The 26282-nt window shown below is 38.8% G+C and overlaps 1 pseudogene; it reads right to left on the bottom strand.

Moving 5' to 3' along the window:
• The window catches only part of LOC135227862 (cytochrome P450 2C42-like), a 30230-nt pseudogene extending 4533 nt beyond the window's left edge, over positions 1–25697 (bottom strand).
• Between the last annotated feature and the right edge of the window lie 585 nt (positions 25698–26282).

Here is a 26282-nt window from a genome sequence, read left to right as displayed (position 1 = left end):
AACTCTACGGGGCAGTTCTACTTTGTCCTGTAGGGTCGCTATGAGTCGGAATCGACTCGACGACAGTGGTGGTGGTTTGGTGGTGAGCAGCAGCAAAGGCTGACAGGGGAAGTTATTTGCTTTTTCTCTCTACCAGTTTCTTTAAATTCCTCCATCTCCTTCACTGCATTTCATCTGGAACACATGATTTGAGTGGTCTGGGTCAAATTCATGGATAATTCTTTGAATATTACTTCCTTCAGTATTTCACTCCCTCCCATTTTGGGCTACTATTTTTCTGCCCAGTGCCAAAAAAAGGTGGCTGAATGGAGTAATGATGGCCTCAAGGGAAGGACTCTCTATCAGAGTTAGCTCTTTTCAGAGTGTTCTGAATTCTACCTCTCCCCATTTCAATGAGAACATTGTAGCTTAGCACGTATCTTTATGGAATCTATATTACTCTTCTTACACAGATTTTCAGCATGTCCTTATCGTTATTAAAATTCAGCAAAAAAATCATTATCTCTTTGCTAAACTTGTCAAATATGACGTCTTGTCTCATGACTACAATTTCCCACACAATCCCCTGTTATTTTTCTCCCACCCTCCCCTCTCTACTAAAACCACACTCTATAGGGTTCTTCCAGCACAAAATCTCAACTAAATTCACAGGCCTTTCCGAATACAACATCCTTCACTTCTCTATTTTATTTGATCCATTTCTTCTAAAACATTGCTTCTTCTTTGACTTCCTGGGCACTGCCTCACTGATTCTCTTCCCAGATCTCTGAGAACACGACATAATGAACAACTTTCATTTTATTTCAGACACCTCTGCATTTCCAAGGTTCACACTTTCATTGAGACCAAGTCTAAATAAATGGAAAATCTCCCAGATGGTCCTTGAGCTCCATTCTTATCATACAGAGTTTTTTTACAGGTACCAGAATGATTTCCTTAATAATTATTTGCATTTCATCCTGGCATGACTCGTAAACTAGCTACCTGATTAGATGAAATCTTTCCATGCCAGCATTTATGTTTACAGTTTCCCTGAAAGACATCAACAGCCAATTCCCTATTTGTCCAAATTCATCTTTGGGAACACTCCATGAAGGCTTTGCTCTTCCAACTCCTTTATCTCTTTGACATCACAAACCTCTCATCCTCTGAATACACCATTCAACCCATCTGTAATGCTCTTTCATGTCCTTCACTGAAAATATTGTAAGATCTGCATCAAACCTCAGGACATGCAGAAAGTTTACCTAGGTCAAGCCTTTCCTTCTCACGGTGGGCAATGATCACTTGCATCTTTGTTTTTTGCCATCGTATTTCCTATATTTTATCTTGTTTGTAATTGATTCCATTTCACTGAGGTGAGCATTCTGCTTCTCTTTAAGTAGATTATTAGTACCTAAAGAACAGGGTCTATGTGCTCTAATTATTTAACAATTTATTTCTTCTATGATGCTTAATGCAGATCTATGCATACCTAGGTACTAAAAGTGCTTGTCAAGAATTTCTTGCCTGACATTTAACCATCCCTAGTAGTTTTTTCTTTTAAGTACAGAACTATGCAATTAACCACAAAATGCAAACGCAATAAAGAACTGAATGGCCTCTGACATCTTACCTGTTCCATTTTGATCAGGAAACAATCAATAAAGTCCCGAGGATTGTTAATGTCCAAGCTTTCTTGGTGTTCTTTCACTTTCTCCAAAATATAACATTTTACATAAGCATCATTCTTAATATATTTCTTATGACTCCCTGGGAAATAATCAGTGAGCAAAGGGAATGCATTACAGACCTACAAGAGAAAAACATCATTTATTAAATATAAATCTTTTAAATAATATATAGGTATGATGTGCGGAAACCTGGTTAAAACTGGAGCTATAAAGATGAATGAAAATGTCTCCATCTGGAGCTGGAGTTTCTTACTTTACACATAATTCTCTATGCTTATAGAAAGATTCCAGGCAGAAAAGTGACCAGATGATCAATGATGATCATCATTTCTGATACTCAGATATTATTCCTATAGTATAAAAGGAATCTTTATATCAATCCTCTCATTTTTTATATCAATACTTTTCTACAAATTTCAGTTACCAATGGCATAAATTACTATGATTCACACTTTACTGATGAGGACAGAGGAGGTTAAAGAAGTCTAAGCAACCTGATTGATATAGACCACAAAGCTACTCATGACTACTATCAAGCTGAAATAGAAATAGAATTGGGGTTTCAGAACTGGGAGGAGATTGAAGATACCGTGAAACCCAACTGAACATTTTGTGGATAGATACCTGTACACCAGAGCAGCTAAGTGAGTTCTCTAAGAGCACACGAGTGTCATCTAGGCAGGGTGCAAGATATGCCAGCTAAACACAGGGTAAAATTGTGATGATTGTTCATGGTTCATACCCTGTAAGCCCCAATCATTTTGTCATCTAGGATCCCAGATGAGGCATAACCAAACTTATCTTAGTAACATCGGTTGTCCTATACATTCTCCCTCTTTGACATGCTAAGTTAGAATATTTCTGCCAAGTTTTCTGATGAATATGTCACCACAAATTGAACGAAGGACAAGCCTTACTGGTAATGGAAGCCTTTCAGCAAGGGCCTTGGATCTCCAATAACTGCTATAGGCATGCTTTTGGGGCAGTAACCATAGTACTTTATGGAAACTGGGCTTTGAGGTTTAGGAGAAAAACCACTGTGTAGGGAGCCAATGGGATTGAAAAGAGCTCTATATTCTGAGATCTCAATTTCTTCTGTGTAAAATAAAGAGGTTGGTTATATTTCCCAGATGTTTACTCCAGGTTGCTAAGCTCTGGCCAGGATTTTTGTGTTCAAACTTTTATTTCACAGCTTGGTCCACTATATAATTTTGCACTTCTCAAAGAAAGGGTATTGGCCTCACCTGAATCCATGGGGAGCACAGAATCTTGATGTTTTCATTTGATTTTTTATCAAATTAAGAAAATTCTGATCATTATAATCAAAATGATTCTGGAAAATAATGGAGCACATCACATTGTAGGGAGCACAACCCGTGATGAAAGTGGGATCGCAGGGCAAGGCTAAAGAATTGGACACGTGAAAAAAATAGCATTAAAATATACATATAAAACTGTCACTGAAGTAACTTTGGAAAGTTTGAAGCAACATGTACCTAGAAATTCCCTTGTCACTTACACAGTCATGCATGCCTACAATCTCTTCAAAGTGAATTGACCCTTCCTTACTCCCTAGTTTAATAATGATGTTCCCAAAACTGCCTTCACTTTCCTTGCATTTTATTTACACCATTCTAAATCAAGATGCCTATAATTTTGGAGGGTAAAAGAAAAAAAAATTTAAGAGACCATTTTCTAAAAAATAATAATAAACCTCTTTAGAGTTCTAAACTGCAAAGATGTCACTTTAATGACTGAGGTCGACCTGATTCAAGCCATGTCTTTTCAATCACCTCAAATGCATGCAAAAGCTGAACAATGACAAAAGAAGACACAAGAATTTATGCATTAAAATTGGGGTGCTGGCAAGCAATGTTGAATATACCGTGGATTGCGAGAAGTATGAACAAATCAGCCTTAGAAGCAATGTAAGCAGAATGCTCCTGTGAGGGAGGAGGATTTGTCTGGCTTAATTTATACATGTCATCAGAAAAGGCCAATCCCTAAATAAAGACATTATGTTTGATAAAATAGAAAACACCCATTGCTGTCAAGTCGATTCCGACTCGTATCAACCCTACAGTAGGTAAGTACAGAACCAGCAAAAATGAGGAAAACCCTCAATGAGATGTACTGACACGCTAGAGAAGGGTTCATTCTATTATACATGAGGTTGCCAACATCAACAACAATAATCTAAATTATGATGGTAGAATCACATCTGTCTGCAAAGTCTGCGAACAATTAAGCATTGATAAGGGAAAGGAGAAAATAGTTAGAGACCTCAACACTTCTTATATATACCGAGTAGTTAAAGGAACCACGTATAGAACTGGCAGAGGGACAGATTAAAGAGAGTATTTACAGGCAAATTTGGGTATTTAAAGGAACAAATGTAAAAAATAAAAAAGCCTTCCTTGCAGTATGAGTAGGTAGGTTAATACCAACAAAGAGAAGTCCTAAGAAGATAGTTTGCCTAATAAAAGTAAAAGGAGAAATTTTCATTTCATACTAAAATGATATGTAGGGCAAAAAAAATGAAGAAAGTTAATTAATAAATGGAATACTTTTCTTTCTTCCTTTCTGTTGGGGAAAAGAGGATTCTTTCCTGCTCTATAAAGTAGTATGCATCATCTCCAATCAGGAGCCTTGGTAGCACAGTGGTTAACTGCTCAGTTCCTAATAGAAAAGTCAGTGGTTTCAATCCACCAGCTGTTTTTCCTCTAGAGAAAAAAAGGTGTGGCAGTCTGCTCGCATAAAGATATAGAGCCTTGCGTTATTCACGATAGCAAAAAGATGGAAACAATCTAAGTACTCATCAACAGATAAATGAAAAAACAAATCACGATACATATACTCAATGGAATACTACCTAACATAAAGAACATGGATGAATCCACAAAACATCTCACAATATGCATGAATCTGTCACAAAAGAACACACACTGCGTGAGATCCCTTTCTAAAAGCTCAAGAAAAGGTTTATACACAGAAAAAAAGAATCTTTGATGGTTACAAGGTAGGAGAGCAATGGAGAGGGGAAATTACAAAGTAGATAGTAGACAAGTGTTAACTCTGGTGAAGGGAAACACAACATACCATACAGGGGAAGTCATCACAACTTGACCAAGTTAAAATCATAGACACTTCCAGGAAACATTCCAAGCACCTTGCGGGACCAATTTACTGGGCCTGAGCATTGGAGATCATAGTCTCAGGGGACGTGTATGTCAATTGGTATAACAGAGTTCATAAAGATAATGTTCCACATCCTACTTTGGTAAGTAGCATCTGGGATCTTAAAAGCTTGTGAGTGGCCATCTGAGATACTTACATTGGTCCCATTCCATCCAGAGCAAAGGAGAATGAAAAAATCCAAAGACACAAGGAATATATTAGTCCAAAGGACTGATGGACCACATGAACCACAGCCTCCCCAAGACTGAGCCAAAGAAGAAGTAGATGGTGCCAGGCTACCACCACAAACTGCCCTGACAGGGATCACAACAGAGGGTCCTGGACAGAGCAGGAGAAAATTATTGAACAAAATCTGAATTCCAAAAAAAGAGAGCAGAGTTACTGGTCTGAAAATGACTGGAAGAACCCTTAAGACTACAGACCCTGGACAGCCTGCTAACTCATAACTGAAGCCATTTCTCAAGTTCACGTTTCAGCCAAAGATTAGACAGGTCTATAAAACAAACAATAACACACTTGAAGAAACTGGTCCTTAGTTCTATCACGCATATGAGACAAAATGGGCAACACCTGCCCAAAAACAAAGAGGGCAGAAAGGAACAGGAAAACTGGACGAGTGGACAAGGAGAACCTGGGATGGAACGTGGAAGAGTGCTGACACATTACAGGGATTGCAACCAATGTCACAAAACAATTTGTGTATAAAATTTTAAACGAGAAACTAATCTGTGCTATAAGCTTTCACCTAAAGGACAGTAAATTTTTTTTTTTTTAAAAGAATTGCTTAAGAAACACATTTGTATATATGTTCTTATTGTTTTTTTATTGTTAGGTGCTGTCAGTTCAGTTCTGACTCATAGCGACCCTATGCACAATAGAAGAAAATATTGCCCGGTCCTGCACTATCCTCACAATTGTTGCTATGCTTGAGCCCCTTGCTGCAGCCACTGTGTCAATCCATCTCCTTGAGGGTCTTCCTCTTTTTCTCTGACCCTCTACTTTACCAAGCATGATGTCCTTCTTCAGGGACTGATCCCTTCTGACAATGTGTCCAAAGTATGTGAGACATAGTCTCACCATCCTTGCTTCTAAGGAGCATTCTGGTTGGATTTCAAGGCAGATTTCTTCGTTCTTTTGGCAGTCCATGTTCTGTTCAATATTCCTCACCAACGCCACAATTCGAAGGCCTTTATATATATATATATGTAAAAATATATTTGTATATATATAAAGAGAGAGAATCTTGGAAACTATATGTGTCTCTATGAATCTGAATCTATATCTATATATATATAAAGAAAGAGAATCTTGGAAACTGAATGTGTCTCTATGAATCTGAATCAACCCTACTCAATGACTTTTTTGGGTTCATCTCCAATCAGACTAAAACAGACAGGTAACATATATCTAAATAACCTACTTTCAAAAAAAAAAAAAATAGCCAGTGAAAACTTATTTTGGTGTGTGTATATACTGTGTGAGGACTGTTACCTGATTGGGGCCCGTGCCCCGAAGGAGTCAAGCCAATGAAATGTACTCCAAGTTAGAAACAGTGAGAATGTTTATTCAGGAGATGTAGACATGACTGGGAGCTCGGCAGCAACAGAAGCTGTCTCTATGGAGTCTCAAAGAGCAATTTTTACATCAGAGTTTATATATCATTTTGGCAAGGGTTACCTAATGTTTTTAAGCACATAGCCCACAGATGGTCCTATACATCACAAAACAACTAGAAGAAACTCTTTATTAAACTAAAGATATGCATATCAGACATCTGGACTCTAATCTGTATGCTGTAACAGGCTGAAAAAAACTTACATAAGGATCTCTCGGCTAGCAGAAATGATCTGCCCAGTCCACTCTGACTGAGATAAGGAGCAAGAAAGGAAGTTTCAGACCAAAAGTGCCAGGCAGCCATCCTAGGTGCCCTCTTGCAGGCTGAAAGCCATTTCTCAAGAGAACAAAGAACAGATGAGAGACCAAGGCCACAGGAGCTGAGAGAGCTCTGCTCCCCTTTGGAAGAGACCAATGCAACCGGTGCAATAAAAAGATGCTTAGAGATTACTCAGAGCATGGTTATGGCATTAGTTATGTCAAGCTCTCAATCACCCATTTTGAGTAGGACAAAACATATTGCAAGGCATTAGCGTCACAGGACATTCAAATTTTGAGATGCCAGTAGGTCTAATTGGAGGGAATGTCAGAACTAAAATTAAGAGCTCTATAATCAAATTAAACTTACTTAAATTACTTCTACTCTCATGATAACATTTGACTTTTGTTAAAGTTTACCATTTGAAAAACAAAGCTCAGTCATGCTAGTTATGTTAAGAGTGGAACAGGCTGCTCAGCCATATCTTGAACAGAACCTGCACATTTTCCTTTCCCTAGCCTGTCCCTGTCTCCTAGTATGATTTTGCATTAGCTCCTCTAAAAGTTAAATGTTAACCTGTGTTTCCCCTAGGACCTTGAAAAACAAGTGATATCAATCCAAGCCTGTCAAATAGGACTATGCTCATCAAGATGGCACCAGTCACCCCCTGGACTGATGAGATAATAGCAGGGAAAGATCAACCTGTTTGAGATGTGCTCACCTAAACCACGCAGAAAGAGAATGAACATTTCACAAGTTCCTAAAACCCTTGTCCCCTTTTCCCTATAAAACCCCAGCAGGGCTGCAGTTTCTCGAGACAGACAGCTTTCGGAGGAGATCATTCCCTTCTGTCTCCATATACCGGTATATACAATAAAGCTCTTGCTACCCACCTCAGCCCTGTCTCAAGAATTGGCTGTTTGCGGCAGGCGGGCGGCTCTAACTCACGAAATCTCAGTAACAAGAGTTTTCCCACAACTGGTGTTAAAAACAGGCTTCATTGAGTTGTTAAAAAACTTAGAGCCTATAGATAGACACATTATTTTAAGTACCTTAAAGAAGTTCCTCAGCAAGCACCTAGGCATTATCTCTTTTCCTCTCAGTTAAATAAAAAAATTGAACCTGTTGTCACGGAGTTGATTCCAACTCATAGCAACCCTATTGGAGAGAGTAGAACAGCCCCATAGAGTATCCAAGGATTGGCTGGTGGATTCAAACTGCCAAACTTTTGGTTAGCAGCCATGAGCTTAACCACTGCACCACCAGGGCTCCGCCTCAGCTAAGGAAGCAGAGTTCATTTGCAATTTCCGAACTAATGGTCAGCTTTGTGTTCAAAGATTCCAATTCGCTATGAGTCGGAATTCACTCAACCTCAACGGTTTGGATTTTGGGTTTTTTTTTTTTAGTTTCAGATGTAGCACTAAACTTTCTGATCACTACACTTTCATGTCAAAATTTTCTATACTTTTCATTTTAGAAATATCGCCTTAGTTAAATTGTATCAGGAGTGAGATATTTGTGTTAGACTAGAAACTAAGGTAAAGAAAGCTTTGCAGTTAAATTGCCACCCTTGAAAATCTCACCTCCTTTCCTGTCATTTGCCTTGATGTGACACTGTTATCTGTACTCACTCTACTTGATACATATCTCTTCATTTTGCCAGAAAGCAGAGCATACCATTACAGCCAAACACAAGCTCTCCCATGCTTCATTCCTTCAATAAATTATAATTGTTTTTAATATTAAATTGGAGTGTTGGTCCAGGGGCTTCACTAAGACATTTACTAGCAACACCATGAAGCAACTCAATGGATTTTACCTCTGCAGCATCCAGGGCAGCAAGAAAATCAGAGCAAAACCTCTTGGGCCTGTCTGCTTTTCATGCCATAACAAGGGTTAAGGCAGGTAAACACCTCTTGGGTCCCAGCCCTGCTCACTTTTCATACAGGCCCTCCAGCATTTATTGAAGGATTTGTTTTTCTCTCCTCTCTGTCTTTTGAACAGAACATAAGTTCCTTTGTTTCAGGTACCTCAGGGTCACTGTTTAAAGACCTCAGAACTTTAAGAGCTGCATTCCCAAACTCTGTGGCAGTCTTTTGTTAAATAAATCAGCGGGGTCTGAGAAGCTGAGAGCTCTGATCCTCTGTTTGAAGAGCTTCCAGAGCTAATGTACACACCCTCTGGAAGTATGGAGAATGCTAATGCCAAGGGCAAGATGGGGTTTTCTCTGAAAACTCCTGCTCATTATATAAATAAGCATTATGGTTCTTCCTCTTGCTTCTTTTTGTCTACTTGGCATGATTCTACTAAGTCCAGTTTGAATGAATAGCCAAATTATGGAATTTTGAACTTGCTTAACTGAATCATTTGTGCAGTAATTAGAAAAGAGGCACTCCAGAATAAAAGAAAAAAAATTGTAATGGGATGTTTTTTCTGCCTAGCAATTGGAAGCCATGAAGTTGCAGAATTCTCTATCTAAACTGACTAAACAGAATAAAGAATTGCAGAATGCGGTTTCTGAATTAACTAAAAAAAATAAAGAATTAGAAAGCCACAGCACTGCTGTATTTAGACTCCTCACAGGAGCTCCTTCTGCCAGCAACCTCTTCTCTACATCCTCCTCTGCTTATTTGTCCATCTAAAAGTACTCTACGTGCACTTCCTTTCTTTTAGAGAGATCGTACTCATGATTCTAAGACAGATGATCTTATTCGTGATGTGAAGATCCCCATAAATTTACTAGACAATTCAGGGTCCTTATTAATGCTTACCGGAAACCCTGGTGGTGTAATGGTTAAGCGCTACCACTGCTAACCAAGATGTCGCCAGTTCAAATCCGCCAGGCGCTCCTTGGAAACTCTATGGGGCAGTTCTACTCTGTCCTATAGGGTCGCTATGAGTTGGAATCGACTCGACGGCACTGGGTTCTGGGTTTATTAATGCTTACCAGCCCAGATTGGCTAATTTATATAAATTAATTCATCTGTGAATTTGTCCTAGGGAAGTAAAATTATGCTGAGAATGTGCAGAATGGAAAAAAAGAAAAAAAGAGAGTTTAGCTTCAGATATAAGTCAATGTCCTTCTCAAAGAAGTTAAAGACTAAGTCAACCAGCTGCATAAATGGAATCCTTAAGGCCTTTCTCCTCCAGAATCACCAGGACGAAAGTTCATTCCTGCACAAAACACAGAGATGAAAGTGTTCATGATTATCGATACGGATTATTTCAGAAGTTCTCAGAACATCCTGGGCTGAACCCATCAGATGAGAAAATGAAAGGAACTTTCAATACAGTGATTTCTGGCCTCAGGTCTGAAATTTCAGAATTAGTCAAGAAGCATCGTTTAGATTGGAAAGCAGCTTCCATTGAGGAATTAACTGCTTTAGTTTATGAGCTTACTTAGACTTTAGGAACAAAGCAAACTGCTCAAACTAACAAATTAAATAAATCAATAGCCCTCCAGTTACAACAGCTAAATGGGTCTACTCAGAAAAAAATGGTTTAAAACCCTCCAGTAGACCTCGAAGTAGTTTCTGAAACTATTATAAAAGCCCTGCTCACTAGAAAAGCAAATGCTTTAAGTTAAAGAATAAACAGAAGGCTTCCACCTCAGCCACACTTCCTTTACCTCATTGAGAACGAAAGGGCTCTCCGGACAGAACGGAGACTTTTTCTATGGTAGCTCTAAACTCTCAAAGACAAGCAACTACATATACTAATGGAGAACCTTGTAAATTTTTATTTCATTAGGGGACTGCTTTATCTGTGATAGATTTCACTTGCCCAAAAAGCCCATCCCAGAGTAAAAAGATTTCAGTTTTAGTGGAAGTTACAAATAAAGAAGAACGTTCTTTCATTCTCTACCTGCACCATTCTGTCTTGGTTCAACGGAAAGTTTTCATCCCCGTCTTACTAAGCCCTGAAACACTTGTTAATTTATTAGGAAGAGATGTTTTATCTAAATGGAATTGCCACTTACAATTTAATGAAAAGGGGGAAATATCGTTAATCTTGCCTGATAATCTAAACTCAGGAATGAATAACATTTGAAAGGAAGAGATTATTCGCCATATGCAAGCCCCTACAATGCCTCTTCAAAATTCTCTTCCAATACATTTTCTCCCCTCTGAACTTATTTCTCAAGTCTCTGAAACTTTGTGGGCCATAAATCACATAAAAACCAAAAAAACCAAACTTGTTGCTGTCAAGTCAATTCCGAGTCATAGCAACCCTACAGGACAGGGTAGAACTGCCCCATAGGGCTTCCATGGAGTAGCTGGTGGACTCGAACTGCTGACCTTTTGGCTAGCAGCCTTCACTCTTAACCACTATGCCACCAGGTTTTCCAATAGACGTTAGTAAAGCTTTATCTGCTAAACCTATTAAAATCCTAGTAGATGTATCTAACCCTTTATTAAGATCCCTCAATACCCACTCAAACAGAAAAAAAAAAAAAAGGAGGAATAACACCTATTATTCAAGAATTTCTTTCTAAAGGCTTATTTGTCACCTACACTAGCCCTTGCAACACCCTTATCCTCCCTGTTAAGAAACCTCACAGAAAGCGTCAGAGATTTGTTCAAGACCTACATGCAATAAACCATTTTGTTATTCCTAATTACCCCATTGTTCCAGTCCATACCTGCTACTTTCTAATGTTCCCTTAGAAGCAGTGTGCTTTACTGTTACAGACCTTTGAGCTCTGGTGACACAATGGTTAAGAGCTACAACTGCTAACCAAAAGGTCAGCAGTTCAAATCCAGCTGATCCTTGGAAACCCTATAAGGCAATTCTACTTGGTCGTATAAGGTCCCTATGAATCAGAATTGACTCAATAGTAATGGGTTTGTGATTAGTGCATTTTTTAACATTCCTCTTGACCCCAAAAGTAGATACCTGTTTCCTTTTTCCTAGGAAAACCAACTGACCTGGAATGCCATGCCCGAGGAATATAGAACCTCCCAGTTATTTTTCTCAAATTTTACACGTAGACTTGTGGCCTTTGCAACTTCCAAGTAAATCTACTCTGTTAAGACAGTATTGGATTGTTAAAACATTTAGCCCTTGGTGGACATGAAGCTTCAAAGGAAACACTGGAATTAGCTCAGCCTTCTGTCAAATACCTAGGTCATTTAATCTGTGCAGAAGGCATTTCCATGGATCCCAAAAGAGGCAATGCTGCTTTTCCCTTGCCTAAGGCAAGGAAACAATTAAGGGGATTTCTAGGTCTTTGTAGTTATTGTCAAGCTTAGATTCCTAATTATTCTTTAATGACACAAACGTTATGTACAGATCTAAAAGCCTCTAAGTCTGATCCATCCTACCTTATCCCCAGAGGTCAAGAGGTGATAACTAAAAAGAAAGCTTTGATTAAAACATCTGCTTTAACGTCTGGGGTCTCAAAAGCTTGTGAGTGGCCATCTAGATACTCCACTAGTCTCACCCCATCTAGAGCAAGGGAGAATGTAGAAAAACAAAGACACAAGGGAAAAATTAGTTCAAAGGACTGATGAACCACAACTATCGTAGCCTCCACCAGACTGAGTCCAGCACAACTAGGTGGTGCCCAGTTACCACCACTGTCTCCTCTGACAAGGATCACAAAGCGGCAGTTATGTTAACGAGGCACAACTCAACCTGCAAGATTGGATTGTGTCTTGAGACAATTTCCTTTGGGATATAAAAGAGAGAAGCCAGCAGAGAGAGAGGGAGTTCATACTACGAAGAAAGCAGTGCCGAGATTAGAGCACGTCCTTTGGACCTGGGTTTCCTGTTTGGAGAAGCTCCTAGTCCAGGGGAAGATTGATGACAAGGACATTCCTCCAAAGCTGACAGAGAAAGCCTTCCCCTGGAACTGATGCCCTGAATTTGGACTTCTAGCCTACTAGACTGTGAGAGAATAAACTTCTGTTTCTTAAAGCCATCCACCTGAGGTACTTCTGTTATAGCAGCACTAGATGACTAAGACAGCAGCAAAAAAGTACAATAATTCATCTTATATTTGGGCTTTGATGTGTTTAGCTGGCTGGTGTGTGCTAGGCCAATGTACTCTAGGAATATTAGGAGTTTCCATGAGCACCCATTCATACAGTGATAACTTACTATGGAAAAGTGATTCAGAATTTATATCCAGAAAGAAGAGACACCTTGTTCTTACAAACAATCCCATAGCTGGTTATTCAGGATAAGGGTAGTCTTTCTTATGTGCTAGTATACCATGGTTCGTAATTGTGCCATTGGAAATGTCCATTCATAATCGATCTGTCACTATGGCCCAAACTGCTGATTGTGTTGCTAATGAAATAACTACACCAAAAGAACCTTTAGAGTCCTTAGTAAAGGTGGTATTGAATTACCGAATTGCATTAGATTTTATCTTAGCTCAACAAGGAATGATTTGTGCTGTCTCTGATATAACTATATTTATAACAACTTTTTTCTACTATCCTTTCCATATTCCCTGATTACCTGGCCTCCATAAGCCCCTACTCTTACTGGTGAACCAAACTGGTATTGTAAGTACATAACCAGTGTAGAATAATCCCCCAAAGTCTTATTATTTTCTTTCCCCAAATGAACTGCACAATGTGATTGCTTATGCTTCAACTTGGCTAGCCAATAGTGTCCAATTGCTTGATCAAACACTGGTCTAGATATAATGAACTATTTGCATGTGATTAAACCCACTGACCTTAAGTATAACAGATGAGCCCCCATAATCTCTGTGGGTCTCATCCAATCAGTTGAAGACCTTGAAATCAAATATGGAGGTTTTTCAAGGGAGTATTCTGCTCCAGAGGATAAACAGACCACTTCTACTGGCTCCTCCATCAGCTGACCTACCAATTTTGAGACACAAGACTGCCATGTTTTCCAGACTCACCTACATATTTTGGACTTGCCAGCCCCACAATCACATGAGTTTATTCCCCAGATATGAATCTCAATCTATCTACACACGTATATTTATATCTGTCATGGACTGAGTTACATTCCCCAAAAGTTGTGTGTATCAGTTTGGCTGGGCCATGATTCCAGTACTGTGTGATTGTCCTCTATTTTGTGATTGTAATTTTATATTAAAGAGGATTAGGGTGGGCTTATAACACCCTTACTAAGGTCACATCACTGATCCAATGTAAATGGAGTTTCCCATGGGAGTGACCTGCATCAGCTTTTATGTTACAAGAAATAAAAGGAAAGGGAAGCAAGCAGAGAGTGGGGGACTTCATACCACCAAGAAAGTAGCACCAGGAGCAGAGCACGTCCTTTGGACCAGGGGCCCCTGTGCCTGGGAAGCTCATCAACCAGAGGAAGACTGATGAGAAGGCTGACAGAGAAAGAAAGCCTTCTCCTGGATTTGATATCCTGAATTTGGACTTTGAGCCTATGTTACTGTGAAGAAATACATTTCTCTTTGTTAAAGCCATTCACTTGTGGTATTTCTGTTAGAGCAGCACTAGACGACTAAGACAATATCTGTTGATCACCTATCTATTGTACTGGGTCTGTTTCTCTAAAAAACACTGACTTTGACACACAGCCACTCTGTTAAAAACTATAGATACTTTTGGAAAAGGCTGGGAGAAATATTAACAGTATAAATTATCAACAGTGTAGTGCAGTCCTACATCAAAATTTAGTATTTAAAAAAAAAATTTTTTTTTTTTTAGTACACCACTTATCTATTTCTCTTTTATGAAGGCTATAATCAACCATAGTTCTCCACTAGTCAGACTATTCTGATTAATGTTTCCACTCCTCTGTCTATTATGGTAACCACACACACACCTTGTCTTTGGTGATTAAGTGCACCCCTTGGGCCCTGTCACCTGGGATACAATTATCCCCATTGCACTTAAAGATTCCCAGTTCAGTGGCAGTACTTCCCTCTGTAAATTCTAACCTACACGGTAGAGCAACCATGGAGCTCTTTAAGTATGCTTGGACTCCTCTCCTATTTATTTCTCAAGCTATGAAAAATATGTCCTCTGAGCTCTTTTGGGATGGAAGGCTAGGTCTAACCCTTTGAGCTATGAAATTGAATCTAGAAGCTCTGCTTAGTAAACCCATATCAATAAATTCACAGTGATTCAACTTTATGTTCCTTCTACCATTACCCAACGTGCTTAACATCCATTCCCACACAAATTCTCTAGATTTCTGTCTGTATAAATTGGAATAATCATGCATCTTTTTGGAGTATTGCAAACTTATGGGTCATACTTTGTACCTTATCTTTTTGGGTCTCATGAAATTTAAGTCTAGTTATAATCCAGAAGACAAGATGGGTGTCTGGGTGGGTTCTGAGAAGAATCAGCAGTGTCTTGCAGAGAAAATACCTGAGGGGAGGCCATTGCAGATTCTCTTGGAAAAGTAAGGTTAATTTACCAAACCTCAGACAGGAGTGTAAGGACTACTTCTACTGGCAAAGCAGCCACATTAGTGGCTTCAGTGTCCCCAGCTTCATCAGAGTCTGCCTACATGTCTCCCTTCTGATTTTCAAAGATCCTATTCCTTTCCAGGAAACCCTGGTGGCGTAGTGGTTAAGTGCTACAGCTGCTAACCAAAGGGTCAGCAGTTCAAATCCACCAGGTGCTCCCTGGAAACTCTATGGGGCAGTTCTACTCTGTCCTGTAGGGTCGCTATGAGCCGGAATCGACTCGATGGCACTGGGTTTGGTTTTGGTTTTTGGTATTCCTTTCCAATCCATTGTCCTATAGGGTCGTGGTTCTAGGAGGTTCCAATCAATAATCTCACTTTAACAGAAGACACCCTGCAAGGTTGGGAAATCAATTTGCATTACAGTTTAGCCACTCACAGTATGAAACTCTGGGTTTTGTTTCCTGAAACCATATGCTTGTGACTATAGGAGAAAACATATTTTTTTTCAGGGAACACATAGAAACTTTTATGTCATTTATAGGGTATGGCTACTGGGAATTTGAAGCCCACAAATAATCCTTTTATTTCTCTATTTCCTTCAAAGCAGTTAAGAGCAACTACCCAATCTCATTATACCCATGAGTTTCATACAAATTTTTTAAAGTATCAAATACATGTTCATCCAGAATCTTGCCTCCTATAAATATTAGGAATATTCAGGGATAATATTTTGCATATCTTGACTGACACATCTGATCATGAAATACTAGTGCTCTTTTTACAACTTGAGGAGTCGCTAGTGATGCAGATACTAACGAAAAGGTTGGCAGTTCTAATCCACCCAGAGGAGCCTCAGAAGAAAGGCCTGGTGATCTACTTCTCAAAATCAACCATAGAAAACACCTATGGAGCACAGTTGTACTCTGACACATGGGGTCACCAGGAGTCAGAAAGAGCTTGATAGCAACAGAAAAAAAATCATTCTTTGCTCTGTTTGAGAGTGATAACAGAAAGAATTCAGTCAGGGAAAGATTAAGCCATGATGATCAATATAAGTATTACAGAAAATGGAGAACAAGAGATAAATTTATTTCATGAAACACAAAAATTCCCCTTAATAGAGTGGATATTCATTAGATCTTGAAGGAATAGGGGATATGGAGAGGAGAGTTCAAGAAAACTAAAGGGAAGGAGTTAACGACGCCCCAGTGCAGGGGATTTGCAAGTACAGGAGGGGAGCAGTATGACAGTATGGCTTTTTCAGACAGGAATGAAGCAGAGCTGATACGAGGGTGGCACAGAGACCAAGCCATTGGTCACTGGGGTGGTGTCAATATGTTTTGGATCAACCAGAGGCTTCAAGGTAAATTTCTGTAAAATGGTGGTCAGGAATAAAAACAGCTCCACGCGGGCCAAGCCTTCTCCCAGACACATTCGTTTTCCTGAAAATAACAAGCAGAGAGGTTAGATACTCCGTGGACGCTATGTTTCTTATCTGGTACTGACAGAATATGCAGTAATTATTTGATGAATAATTATATACACGGGTGGAGGAAAAGCAGGATGGATGGAAGGATAGTTGCATAGACAGATGGACAGAGGTATGAACAAACTTGCTATCTAACTAATCATACATTATGTTAACAAAAACCTTCATTCAAGGAATATTTATTTTGAGCTCTATACCAAGTACTTTTTTAAGTATCCAGAGGTGTAAGAGGAGGGGGCTCATACATCTGTGTTTCCTCTGTACCCCTGGCATAAATTTAGTCAAAGACCATGTTTCCCTCATGTACTTTCAAAAGCACATATCTAAACGTGCTTCTCCCACACTTCACATCTTCAAATGGCTCCCCGAAGCTATCTTAAGGCTTAAGGGTGAAACTGGTTGATTGGCCCTTCAGACTATGTTCCCAGTCTGACTTCCATGACCTTTCCTCCAGTCTTCAACCCCACATGCTTAGCTCTCACCATACTCATCCTTTGTCAATTTCCACCACACCATGCGGTTTCAAGATTTATTTCATGCTTTTTTCTTTCTCTAAGACATACTTCCCTCATACTTTCTTCAACAACTAGGTCAAACGTCACTTTCTCATTAAAATGTGATCCCCTTAAGCAGTAGAATCTTGCTCTCGAATGATTTCCTCAGCATCATATTTATCATAGTCTTGCTTTCATTGAAGCAAAAATCACATTGAATTGTAATTCTGTCACTATTTATTCTTCATTCCTGCTAAAACGTGAGTTGCTTAATGGGAGTGTACAGACCTTTGCCATCTGGGTATTTTCCATGACAGATCCAATGCGGGCATCAAAAGCCAAATAATTAGAGAAGTTTATTTCATGACCAGAAACTCAACTGACACACAGGAGGTGTTGAAATCTCAATATCCAAGAAGGAACCTCACGACTAGAAGAAGATCAGGGTGCTCTGGAATCATTGTAAGGTATGCAGACACATTCTCATGGTTTCCCTGACCCCTCAGTTAATTGGCTGGCAGTTCTAACATATTTGATATAGAGAGAATGTCCTATTCTGTCCTTTTGGTTAATTACATAGGTGAAAATAGCCTGCCCCTCAATTGTACACCAAGAAATTAGATAACCTACATGTAATGCACAAAGTCCTAGAAATACATAAACTTCCTATACTGACTCAACAAGAAATGGAAGACCTCAACAAAACCATAACAAGTGACGAGACTGAATCAGTAATCAAAATCTCCCTAAAAAGAAAACACCCAGACTAGATGGCTTGACTGAGGAATATAGGAAACATTTCTAAGAATTAACTCCACTGCTTCTTAAACTTATCTCAAAAATAGAAGAGGAGGGAACATTTCCGAACTCAGTCTATGAGACTAGGTACTACTTTGATATCAAGCCAGGCAAAGACAACACAAGAAAAGAAATCTATACTGCAAAATTCCTTATGACTATAGATGAAATATCTTAAACAAAATACTAGCAAACTTAATCCAAACACGTATTAAAAGGATTATGCACCACATTCAAGTAAATTTTATCTTAGGAATGCAAGGGTAGCTCTACATTAGAAAATCTATCAATACCTTATAGCACCTTAATAGAACAAAAGATCATCTCAGTTGATGAAGAGAAGGTATTTGATGAAAATCCTACATGCTCTCATGATTAAAAAAACATTCAACAAGGTAGGAATATGAGGGCTATTCCTCAAGTAATAAAGAACATTTAGGAAAAGTCCACATATAACCTCATACGAAATGGACAAAGTCTGAAAACATTCCCTTTAAGATCAGGGACAAAACAAGGATGCCCACTCTCACAGCTCATGTTCAACTTTATACTGGAAGCCCTATCTGGAGCAATTAGGCAAAATAAAGAAAATAAGAGGTAACCAGATCAAGAAATTAGAAGTAAAACTATACCTTTTTGCTGGTGCCATGATCTTATATACAGAAAATCCAAAAGAATCCACAAAAAAGCTACAAAAACTAACAAATTCAGCAATGTGACCGGATAAAAGGTAAACACACAAAAATCAATCAGGCTTCTATATATCATCAATGAATATTCAGAAAAGGAAATTAAGGAAACAAGTCCATTTGCAATACCATCTAAAATAATAAAATATCTTGGAATGAACATAGCCAAAGATGTAAAAGACTTGTACACTGAAAACTATAAATCATTACTGAAAGAAATCAAAGATGACCTAAATAAATATAGGGGCATTCCATTTTCATAGACTGGAAATCTTACTATTGTTAAGATGTCAATATTACTCAAAGCAATACATAAATGCAATGCAATACCCAACAAATGCCAACATTCTTCTTTGCAGAAATGGAAAGCCATTCCTCAAATTTATGTGTAACTATGCAGGGCCCCTGCTAGCCAACACACTCTTAAAAACACAACAAAGTAGGAAGACTCACATTTTCTTATATCAAAGCATATCATAGAGCTAGAGTGGTCAAAAGAGTTGGGTACTGATATAATGATAGATATATTCACTGATGGAATAGAATTAAAAGTTTAGAAAGAAACCCACACATCTGTGATCAAATGAGTTTTTATGACGATGTTAAGTCCATTCCATGCGGAAAAGAAGAGTCCCTCTAATAAACAGTGCAGAGACAACTCTATCCTCCAAATTAAAAAGAAAAAAAAGTGAACTCAAAATATATCAAGAACCAAAATGCAAAAACTAAAACTATAAAACTCTTAACAAGAAAACATATCAGTAATGCTCTGAAATTTAATGTTTAACAATGGGTTCTTAGATATGGCAACAAAAACATGAACAACAAAAGACAACATAAATAAATGGGACTTTATCAAAATTTAAATGTTTATTCATCAAAGAGCTTTATCAACATAGTGAAAGACAACCTACAGACTGGGAAAACATTTTGGGGGACTCTATATCTGGTATGGTTTAATATCCAAAATATATAAAGACCTCCTGAAACAAAAAGACTAACAATGCAAAAAAAAAAAAAAAAAAAAAGACAAATGGACTAACGGCATAAACAGACATTTCATCAAAATGAAATACAAATGGTCAGGAAGCACCTGAAAAGATTCTCATGTCATTTATCATAAGGAAACTACAAATCAAAACCTCAATAAGATATCACTTCACCCCCACTAAGATTACAATAATAAAAAGAAAAAGAAAAGAACAGGTGCTGGCAAGGATGCGGAAAAATTGTGAGTGTAAAATGGTACAGCAACTGTGAAAAATAGTTTGAGGTTCCTAAAAACATTACCACATGTTCTTCTAAAGTAAGAAAGCTAGAGAAGGGGTTGATTGCCTTCTGCTTCCAGATACTTCACTGAGCTACACTCAGTACCACTCCTAGGCATACACCTAAAAGAATTGAAAGCAGAAACATAAACAGATAAATGTACACCAATGTTCACTGCAGCACTGATCATGACAGCCAAAAGGTAGAAACAAACTAAATGACCATTAACAGATGAACAGACAACAAAATGTGCATACAGACAATGGAATATTACTTTGCCATAAAGAGAAATGAAGTCCTCATCCATGCTCCAGCATGGAAGAAACTTGACAACTTTATGCTCACTGAAATTAACCAGTTACAAAAGGGTGGATATTGCATGATTCCACTTACATGAAATATCTAGAATAAGCAAATGTAAAAGAACCAAAGTTTATTAGTAGTTACCAGAGATGGGACTGTTAGTTTGTCATACTGTGGGGGCTTGCTTGTTGCTGTGATGCTGGAAGCTATGCCGCCAGTATTCAGATACCAACAGGGTCACCCATGGAGGACAGGTTTAAGCTGAGCTTCCAGACTAAGACAGACTAAGAAGAAGGATCGGCAGTCTACTTCTGAAAAGAATTAGCCTGTTAAAACCTTATGAATAGCAGCGGAACATTGTCTGATACAGTGTTGGAAGATGAGCCCCCCAGCTTGGAAGGCACTCAAAAGACAGCTGGGGAACACCTGTCTCCTCAAAGTAGAGTCGACCATGATGACATAGATGGAGTAAATCTTTTGAGACCTTCATTTGCTGATGTGGCACGACTCAAATTGAGAAGAAACAGCTGCAAACATCCATTAATAATCAGAAACTGGAATGTACAAAGTGTGAATCTAGGAAATTTGAAAATCATCAAAAATGAAATGGAACACATAAGTGTTAGGCATTGGTGAGCTGAATGGACTGGTATTGGCCATTTTGAACTGGACAATCATATAGTCTACTATGCCAAGAACGACAACTTGAAGAGGAATAGTGTTGCGTTCATCATCAAAGAGAACATTTCAAGATCTATCTGGAAGTACAGCACTGTCAGTGATAGGATAATATCCATATGCCTAGAAGAAGACCAGTTAATATGACTATTTTTCAAGTTTACGCACCAACCACTAGAGCCAAAGATGAAGAAATTGAAGACTTTTATCAGCTTCTGCAGTCTGAAATTGATCGAACGTGCAATCAGGATCCATTGATAATTACTGGTGATTGGAACAGGAGAGTTGGAAACAAAGAAAAAGGATTGGTAGTTGGGAAATATGGCCTTGGTGATAGAAATAATGCTGGAGATTGAATGACAGAATTTTGCAAGACCAATGACTTTTTCATTGCAAATACCCATTTTCACCAACATAAATGGTGACCATACACATGTACCTTGCCAGATGCAACACACAGGAGTCAAATCAACTACATGTGTGGAAAGAGACAAAGGAGAAGCTCAAATCATCAGTCAGAACAAGGCCAGGGGCCGACTGTGGAACAGGCCATCAATTGCTCATATGCAAGTTCAAGATGAAACTGGAGAAAATCAGAGCAAGTCCATGAGAGCCAAAATACAACCTTCAGTATATCCCAGCTGAACTTAGAGACCATCTCGAGAATAGATTTGACACCTTGAACACTAATGAGCAAAGACCAGAGGAGTTGTAGAATGACATCGAGGACACCATACATGAAGAAAGCAAGGGGTCATTGAAAAGACAGGAAAGAAAGAAAAGGCCAGGATGGATGTCAGAAGAGACTCTGAAACTTCCCCTTGAAGGTGGAGCAGCTGAAGCAAAAGGAAGAAAGGAAAAGTAAAAGAACTGAACAGAAGATTTCAAACGGTGAATCAAGAAGACAAAGTAAAGTCTTATAATGACATGTGCAAAAAGCTGGAGATAGAAAATCAAAAGGGAAGAACACACTCGGCATTTCCCAAGCTGAAAGAAGTGAAGAAAAAATTCAAGCCTCAAGTTGCAATAGTAAGGGTTCCATGGGGAAAGCACTAAAGGACGCAGGAAGCATCAAAAGAAGATGGAGGGAATACAGAGTTCTTTACCAAAAAGAATTAGTCGACTTTCAACCATTTCAAGAGGTGGCACATAATCAGGAGTCAATGCTACTGAAGGAAGAAGTCCAAGCTGCTCTGAAAGCATTGGCAAAAAACAAGACTCCAGAAATTGATGGAATATCAATTGAGATGTTTCAACAAACGGATGCAGCACTTGAAGTGCTCACTTGTCTATGCCAAGAAATATGGAAGACAGTTTCCTGGCCAAACGACTGGAAGAGATCCATACTTATGCCTATTACCAAGAAAGTTGATCCAACTGAATGTGGAAATGATAGAACAATATCATTAATATCACACGCAAGCAAAATTTTGCTGAAGATCATTCAAAAATGGCTGCAGCAGTATATTGACAGGGAACTGCTAGAAATTCAGGCTGGGTTCAGACGAGGACATGGAATCAGGGATATCATTGCTGATGTCAGGTGGATCTTGGCTGAAAGCAGAGAATACCAGAAGAATGTTTACTTGTGTTTTATTGACTATACGAATGCATTCGACTGTGTGGATCACAACAAATTACAAATAACAGTGCAAAGAATGGGAATTCCAGAACACTTAATAGTACTCATGAGGAACCTGTACATAGATCAAGAGGCAATTGTCCAGACAGAACAGGGGGGTATTAAGTGGTTTAAAGTCAGGAAAGGCGTGTGTCAGGGTTGTATCCTTTCACCATACCTACTGAATGTGAATGGTGAGCAAACAATCCGAGAAGCTAGACTATATGAAGAACAACGGGGCAACAAGAGTGGAGGAAGATTCATTAACAACCTGCTTTATGCAGGTGATACAACCTTGCTTGCTGAAAGTGAAGAGGACTTGAATCACTTACTGATGAAGATCAAAGATCACACACAGCCTTCAGTATGGATGACATCGCAACATAAAGAAAACAAAAATCCTCACAACTAGACCAATAAGCAACATCATGATAAATGGAGAAAAGATTGAAGTTGTTAAGGATTTCATTTTACTTGGATCCACAATCAACACCCATGGAAGCAGCAGTCAAGAAATCAAAAGACACATTGCATTGGGCAAATCTGCTGCAAAGGACTTCTTTGAAGTGTTGAAAAGATGTCACATTGAAGACTAAGGTGTGCCTGACCCAAGCCATGGTATTTTCAAATGTAGCATGTGCATGTGAAAGTTGGACAATGAATAAGGAAGACAAGAAGAAACTGACGCCTTTGAACTGTGGTGTTGGTGAAGAAGTGGAGAAGGACATCATGCTTGGTAAAGTACAGGGGCAGTGGAAAAGAGGAAAAGCCCCTATGAGGTGGATTGACACAGTGGCTGCAAAAATGGGCTTGAGCATAACAATGATTGTAAGGATGGTGCAGGACTTGGCAGTATTTTGTTCTGTTGTGCATAGGGTCGCTATGAGTCGGAACCGACTCGACGGCACCTAACAACAACAACTAAGGAGCAAAGGAGAAAGAGGCGTTGCTCAGGGTTACTGAGCTTCTGTTAAGGGTGAGAGAACAATTTGGAAATGGATGTCGGGTGACTGTTGTATGCCGTGATAAATGTAATAATGTCACTGGTTGTACATCTAAAAATGTTGAAAAGGGGAAATGTTTTGTCATATGTATACAAATATACATATAAACACTACTACAATTTTTTCAAAAATGCCTTGCCCTCTCTTCTTTCTTTGTTCCCTGCCCCTGTAATGCAGCTCACATTTCATTGCTATTACTAGAATGCTGCTTATTCCATTTTATGCCTTATTGTGAGGTATGTGAGAGCAGGAAGTTGGTGGCTTTCCCAGTTTGTCCCCTGAGCAGCCTGTGGTTCCCTCTCTCACAGCTCTAGTCATATTGGATTATAATGGTTTGTTTACTCATTTGCTTTCTTATCTAGGGAGTAGATGAGGCCCTTGAGTGCACATTCTGTGTTTATGGATATTTGTGTCCCTAGAGGTCAGCTTTGGGGCAGGGGGGAGATGGTGTGAGGGGCTCACAAAGATGCTAGCAATCTAAATGAGTTTCACCCTGTAGGAGATGCTATTGGGTAGCTCAGTGATGTATCTGGAGACAGAATTCAATCAACTCATTCCCTAACTTTCTCACTATGGGAGAACTGGGTCACATCCCCCAAAACTCACTAAAAAAATCTGGCCCAATATTAAGAATTTTTCATGAATAGGAAAGCATATGGCATTGGGAATGGTGCTTGAGATCACATACAAGCAGCAATTCTACTAGCCCCAAATAGGCACCATGCAAGCCTCAACTGATCGTTTACAGGTACCCTGTTCCCTAAATTACAGGTGGATAACCCATCAACCCATTGCCGTTGAGTCGAGTGTCTGGTGGACACAAATTACAGGTGGATACAAATTTCTATTACCTGCTGAGAAAGGCATGAAGTAATCACTCTTCTTAAAGTTGCCACTCTCATCCAGAAAGTGCCCAGGGTCAAACATCTCTGGGTTAGGGAATTCTTTGTTGTCATGGAGCACAGAAGACAGTGCAGTTAATATGGTTGTGCCCTAGAATGAATAGGTATCATTGGACTTAGTTATACAGAAATCATGGAGTTGGTAAAATACTGGACATCACTTAGCCTAATGTCTTTGATCTATAGATGAGGAAACACACATCCAAAGAAACACAGTTACATTTCCACCCAGATAGATAAAGTAGTAAACAAGGATGGTTTTGTTTATATCTCGGGGGGTTTATATCTGTAATAATAATATTACAAAAGTAGCCTCCAACTATAATGGAAGTAATGAATATCTAGGTGACAGACCTTCTGAATGTCTTAGATATTGTATATAAAATTTGTCCATGATTCACTGACTCCTATATATTCCTATCCTCAGAATATTATTGATCAGTTTATAAGGAAGTTGTCATGTATTTCACCTATAATGAATTTTATTCTACATTCTGAAAAAAAAAATGAAACAGAGATAAAGAGTTATGACTGATTATAAATTATTCCATTTATGTCACATTTCATTATATAACATTCTTGAAAAGGCAAAACTGCAGGGACAGACAGACAAAACTGGAGGCGGTGGAGTGGACTGGTTGCAATAACAGCAGGAGGGAAGTTTTTTGGGGAATGGTGATTGAAATGTCTTATATCTCAATTGTGGTGGTGGTTACATAACTGTGAAAACTCAATGAACAGTTTACTTAAAAGGGTGAGTTTTATTAAAAAATAGAATACATCAAGACACAAGAGCACTTGTAGTCAAAACTATGACTTCATTGCATTTAACAAAAGAACCCCATTTAGACTTTCTAGAAACAGCAATTCCCACCAATTAGTTATATGTCCTTCCAGAAATATGCCCTTCCAAAAATATTTTATGCACATCAGGCAGATGAACCTATACGCATTCATGTCACTTCTCAATTTCCTCTTTCCTTTACCCGAATGTCAAGCACTCTTGATTTTTATATTTATTGAATGATTTGAATATTGTCCCATACAAACACATACATTCTATTTGTTGTTAGGTGCTGTCAAGTTGGTTCTGACTCACAGCGAACCTATGTACAATAGAATGAAACACTGCCCCTTCCTGTGACATCCTCACAGTCCTTCCTATGTTTGAGCCCATTGTTGCTGCCATAGTGTCAATCCATCACATGGAGGGTCTTCCTCTTTTTCGCTGACCCGCTACCTTACTGAGTATCGTATCCTTCTCCCGGGACTGATCCCTCCTGATAACATGTTCAAAGTACATGAGATGAAGTGTTGCCATCCTTGCTTCCAAGGAGCAGCACTCTGGCAGTTCATCTTCCAAGACAGATTTGTTCGTTCTTTTGGCAGTCCATGGTATAGTTCAATATTCTTAGCCAACAGCATAATTCAAAGGCGTTGATTCTTCTTCAGTCTTCCTAATTCATTGCCCAACTTTTCCATGCATATGAAGCAGCTGAAAATATCATGGATTGGGTTCCCCAAAAACCTGGCACACCATAGTCCTCAAAGTGACATCTTTGCTTTTCAATACTTTAAAGAGGTCTTTTGCAGCACATTTGCCCAATGTAAAACATCATTTGATTACTTGACTGTTGCTTCCGTGGGCATTGATTGAAGATCCAAGTAAAATGAAATCCATCACAACTTTGACATTTTATTTTTTAATTTATCATGATATTGCTTATTGGTTAAGTTGAATTTTTGCTTTTTTTGTACTGAGGTTCAGGCTGAAGGCTATAGTCTTTGATCTTCACCAGTAAGTGCATCACGATTTCTTTACTTTCAGCAAGTATGATTGTGTCATCTGCATATCACAGGTTGTTAATCAGTCTTCCTCCAATCTCAATGCTGCATTCTTCTTCAT

The sequence above is a fragment of the Loxodonta africana genome, chromosome 16 (genome assembly GCF_030014295.1).
Source record: "Loxodonta africana isolate mLoxAfr1 chromosome 16, mLoxAfr1.hap2, whole genome shotgun sequence".
Lineage (NCBI taxonomy): Eukaryota > Metazoa > Chordata > Mammalia > Proboscidea > Elephantidae > Loxodonta > Loxodonta africana.
Note: the sequence above shows the minus strand (reverse complement) of the source record. Positions and strands in the feature narration are given on the sequence as shown.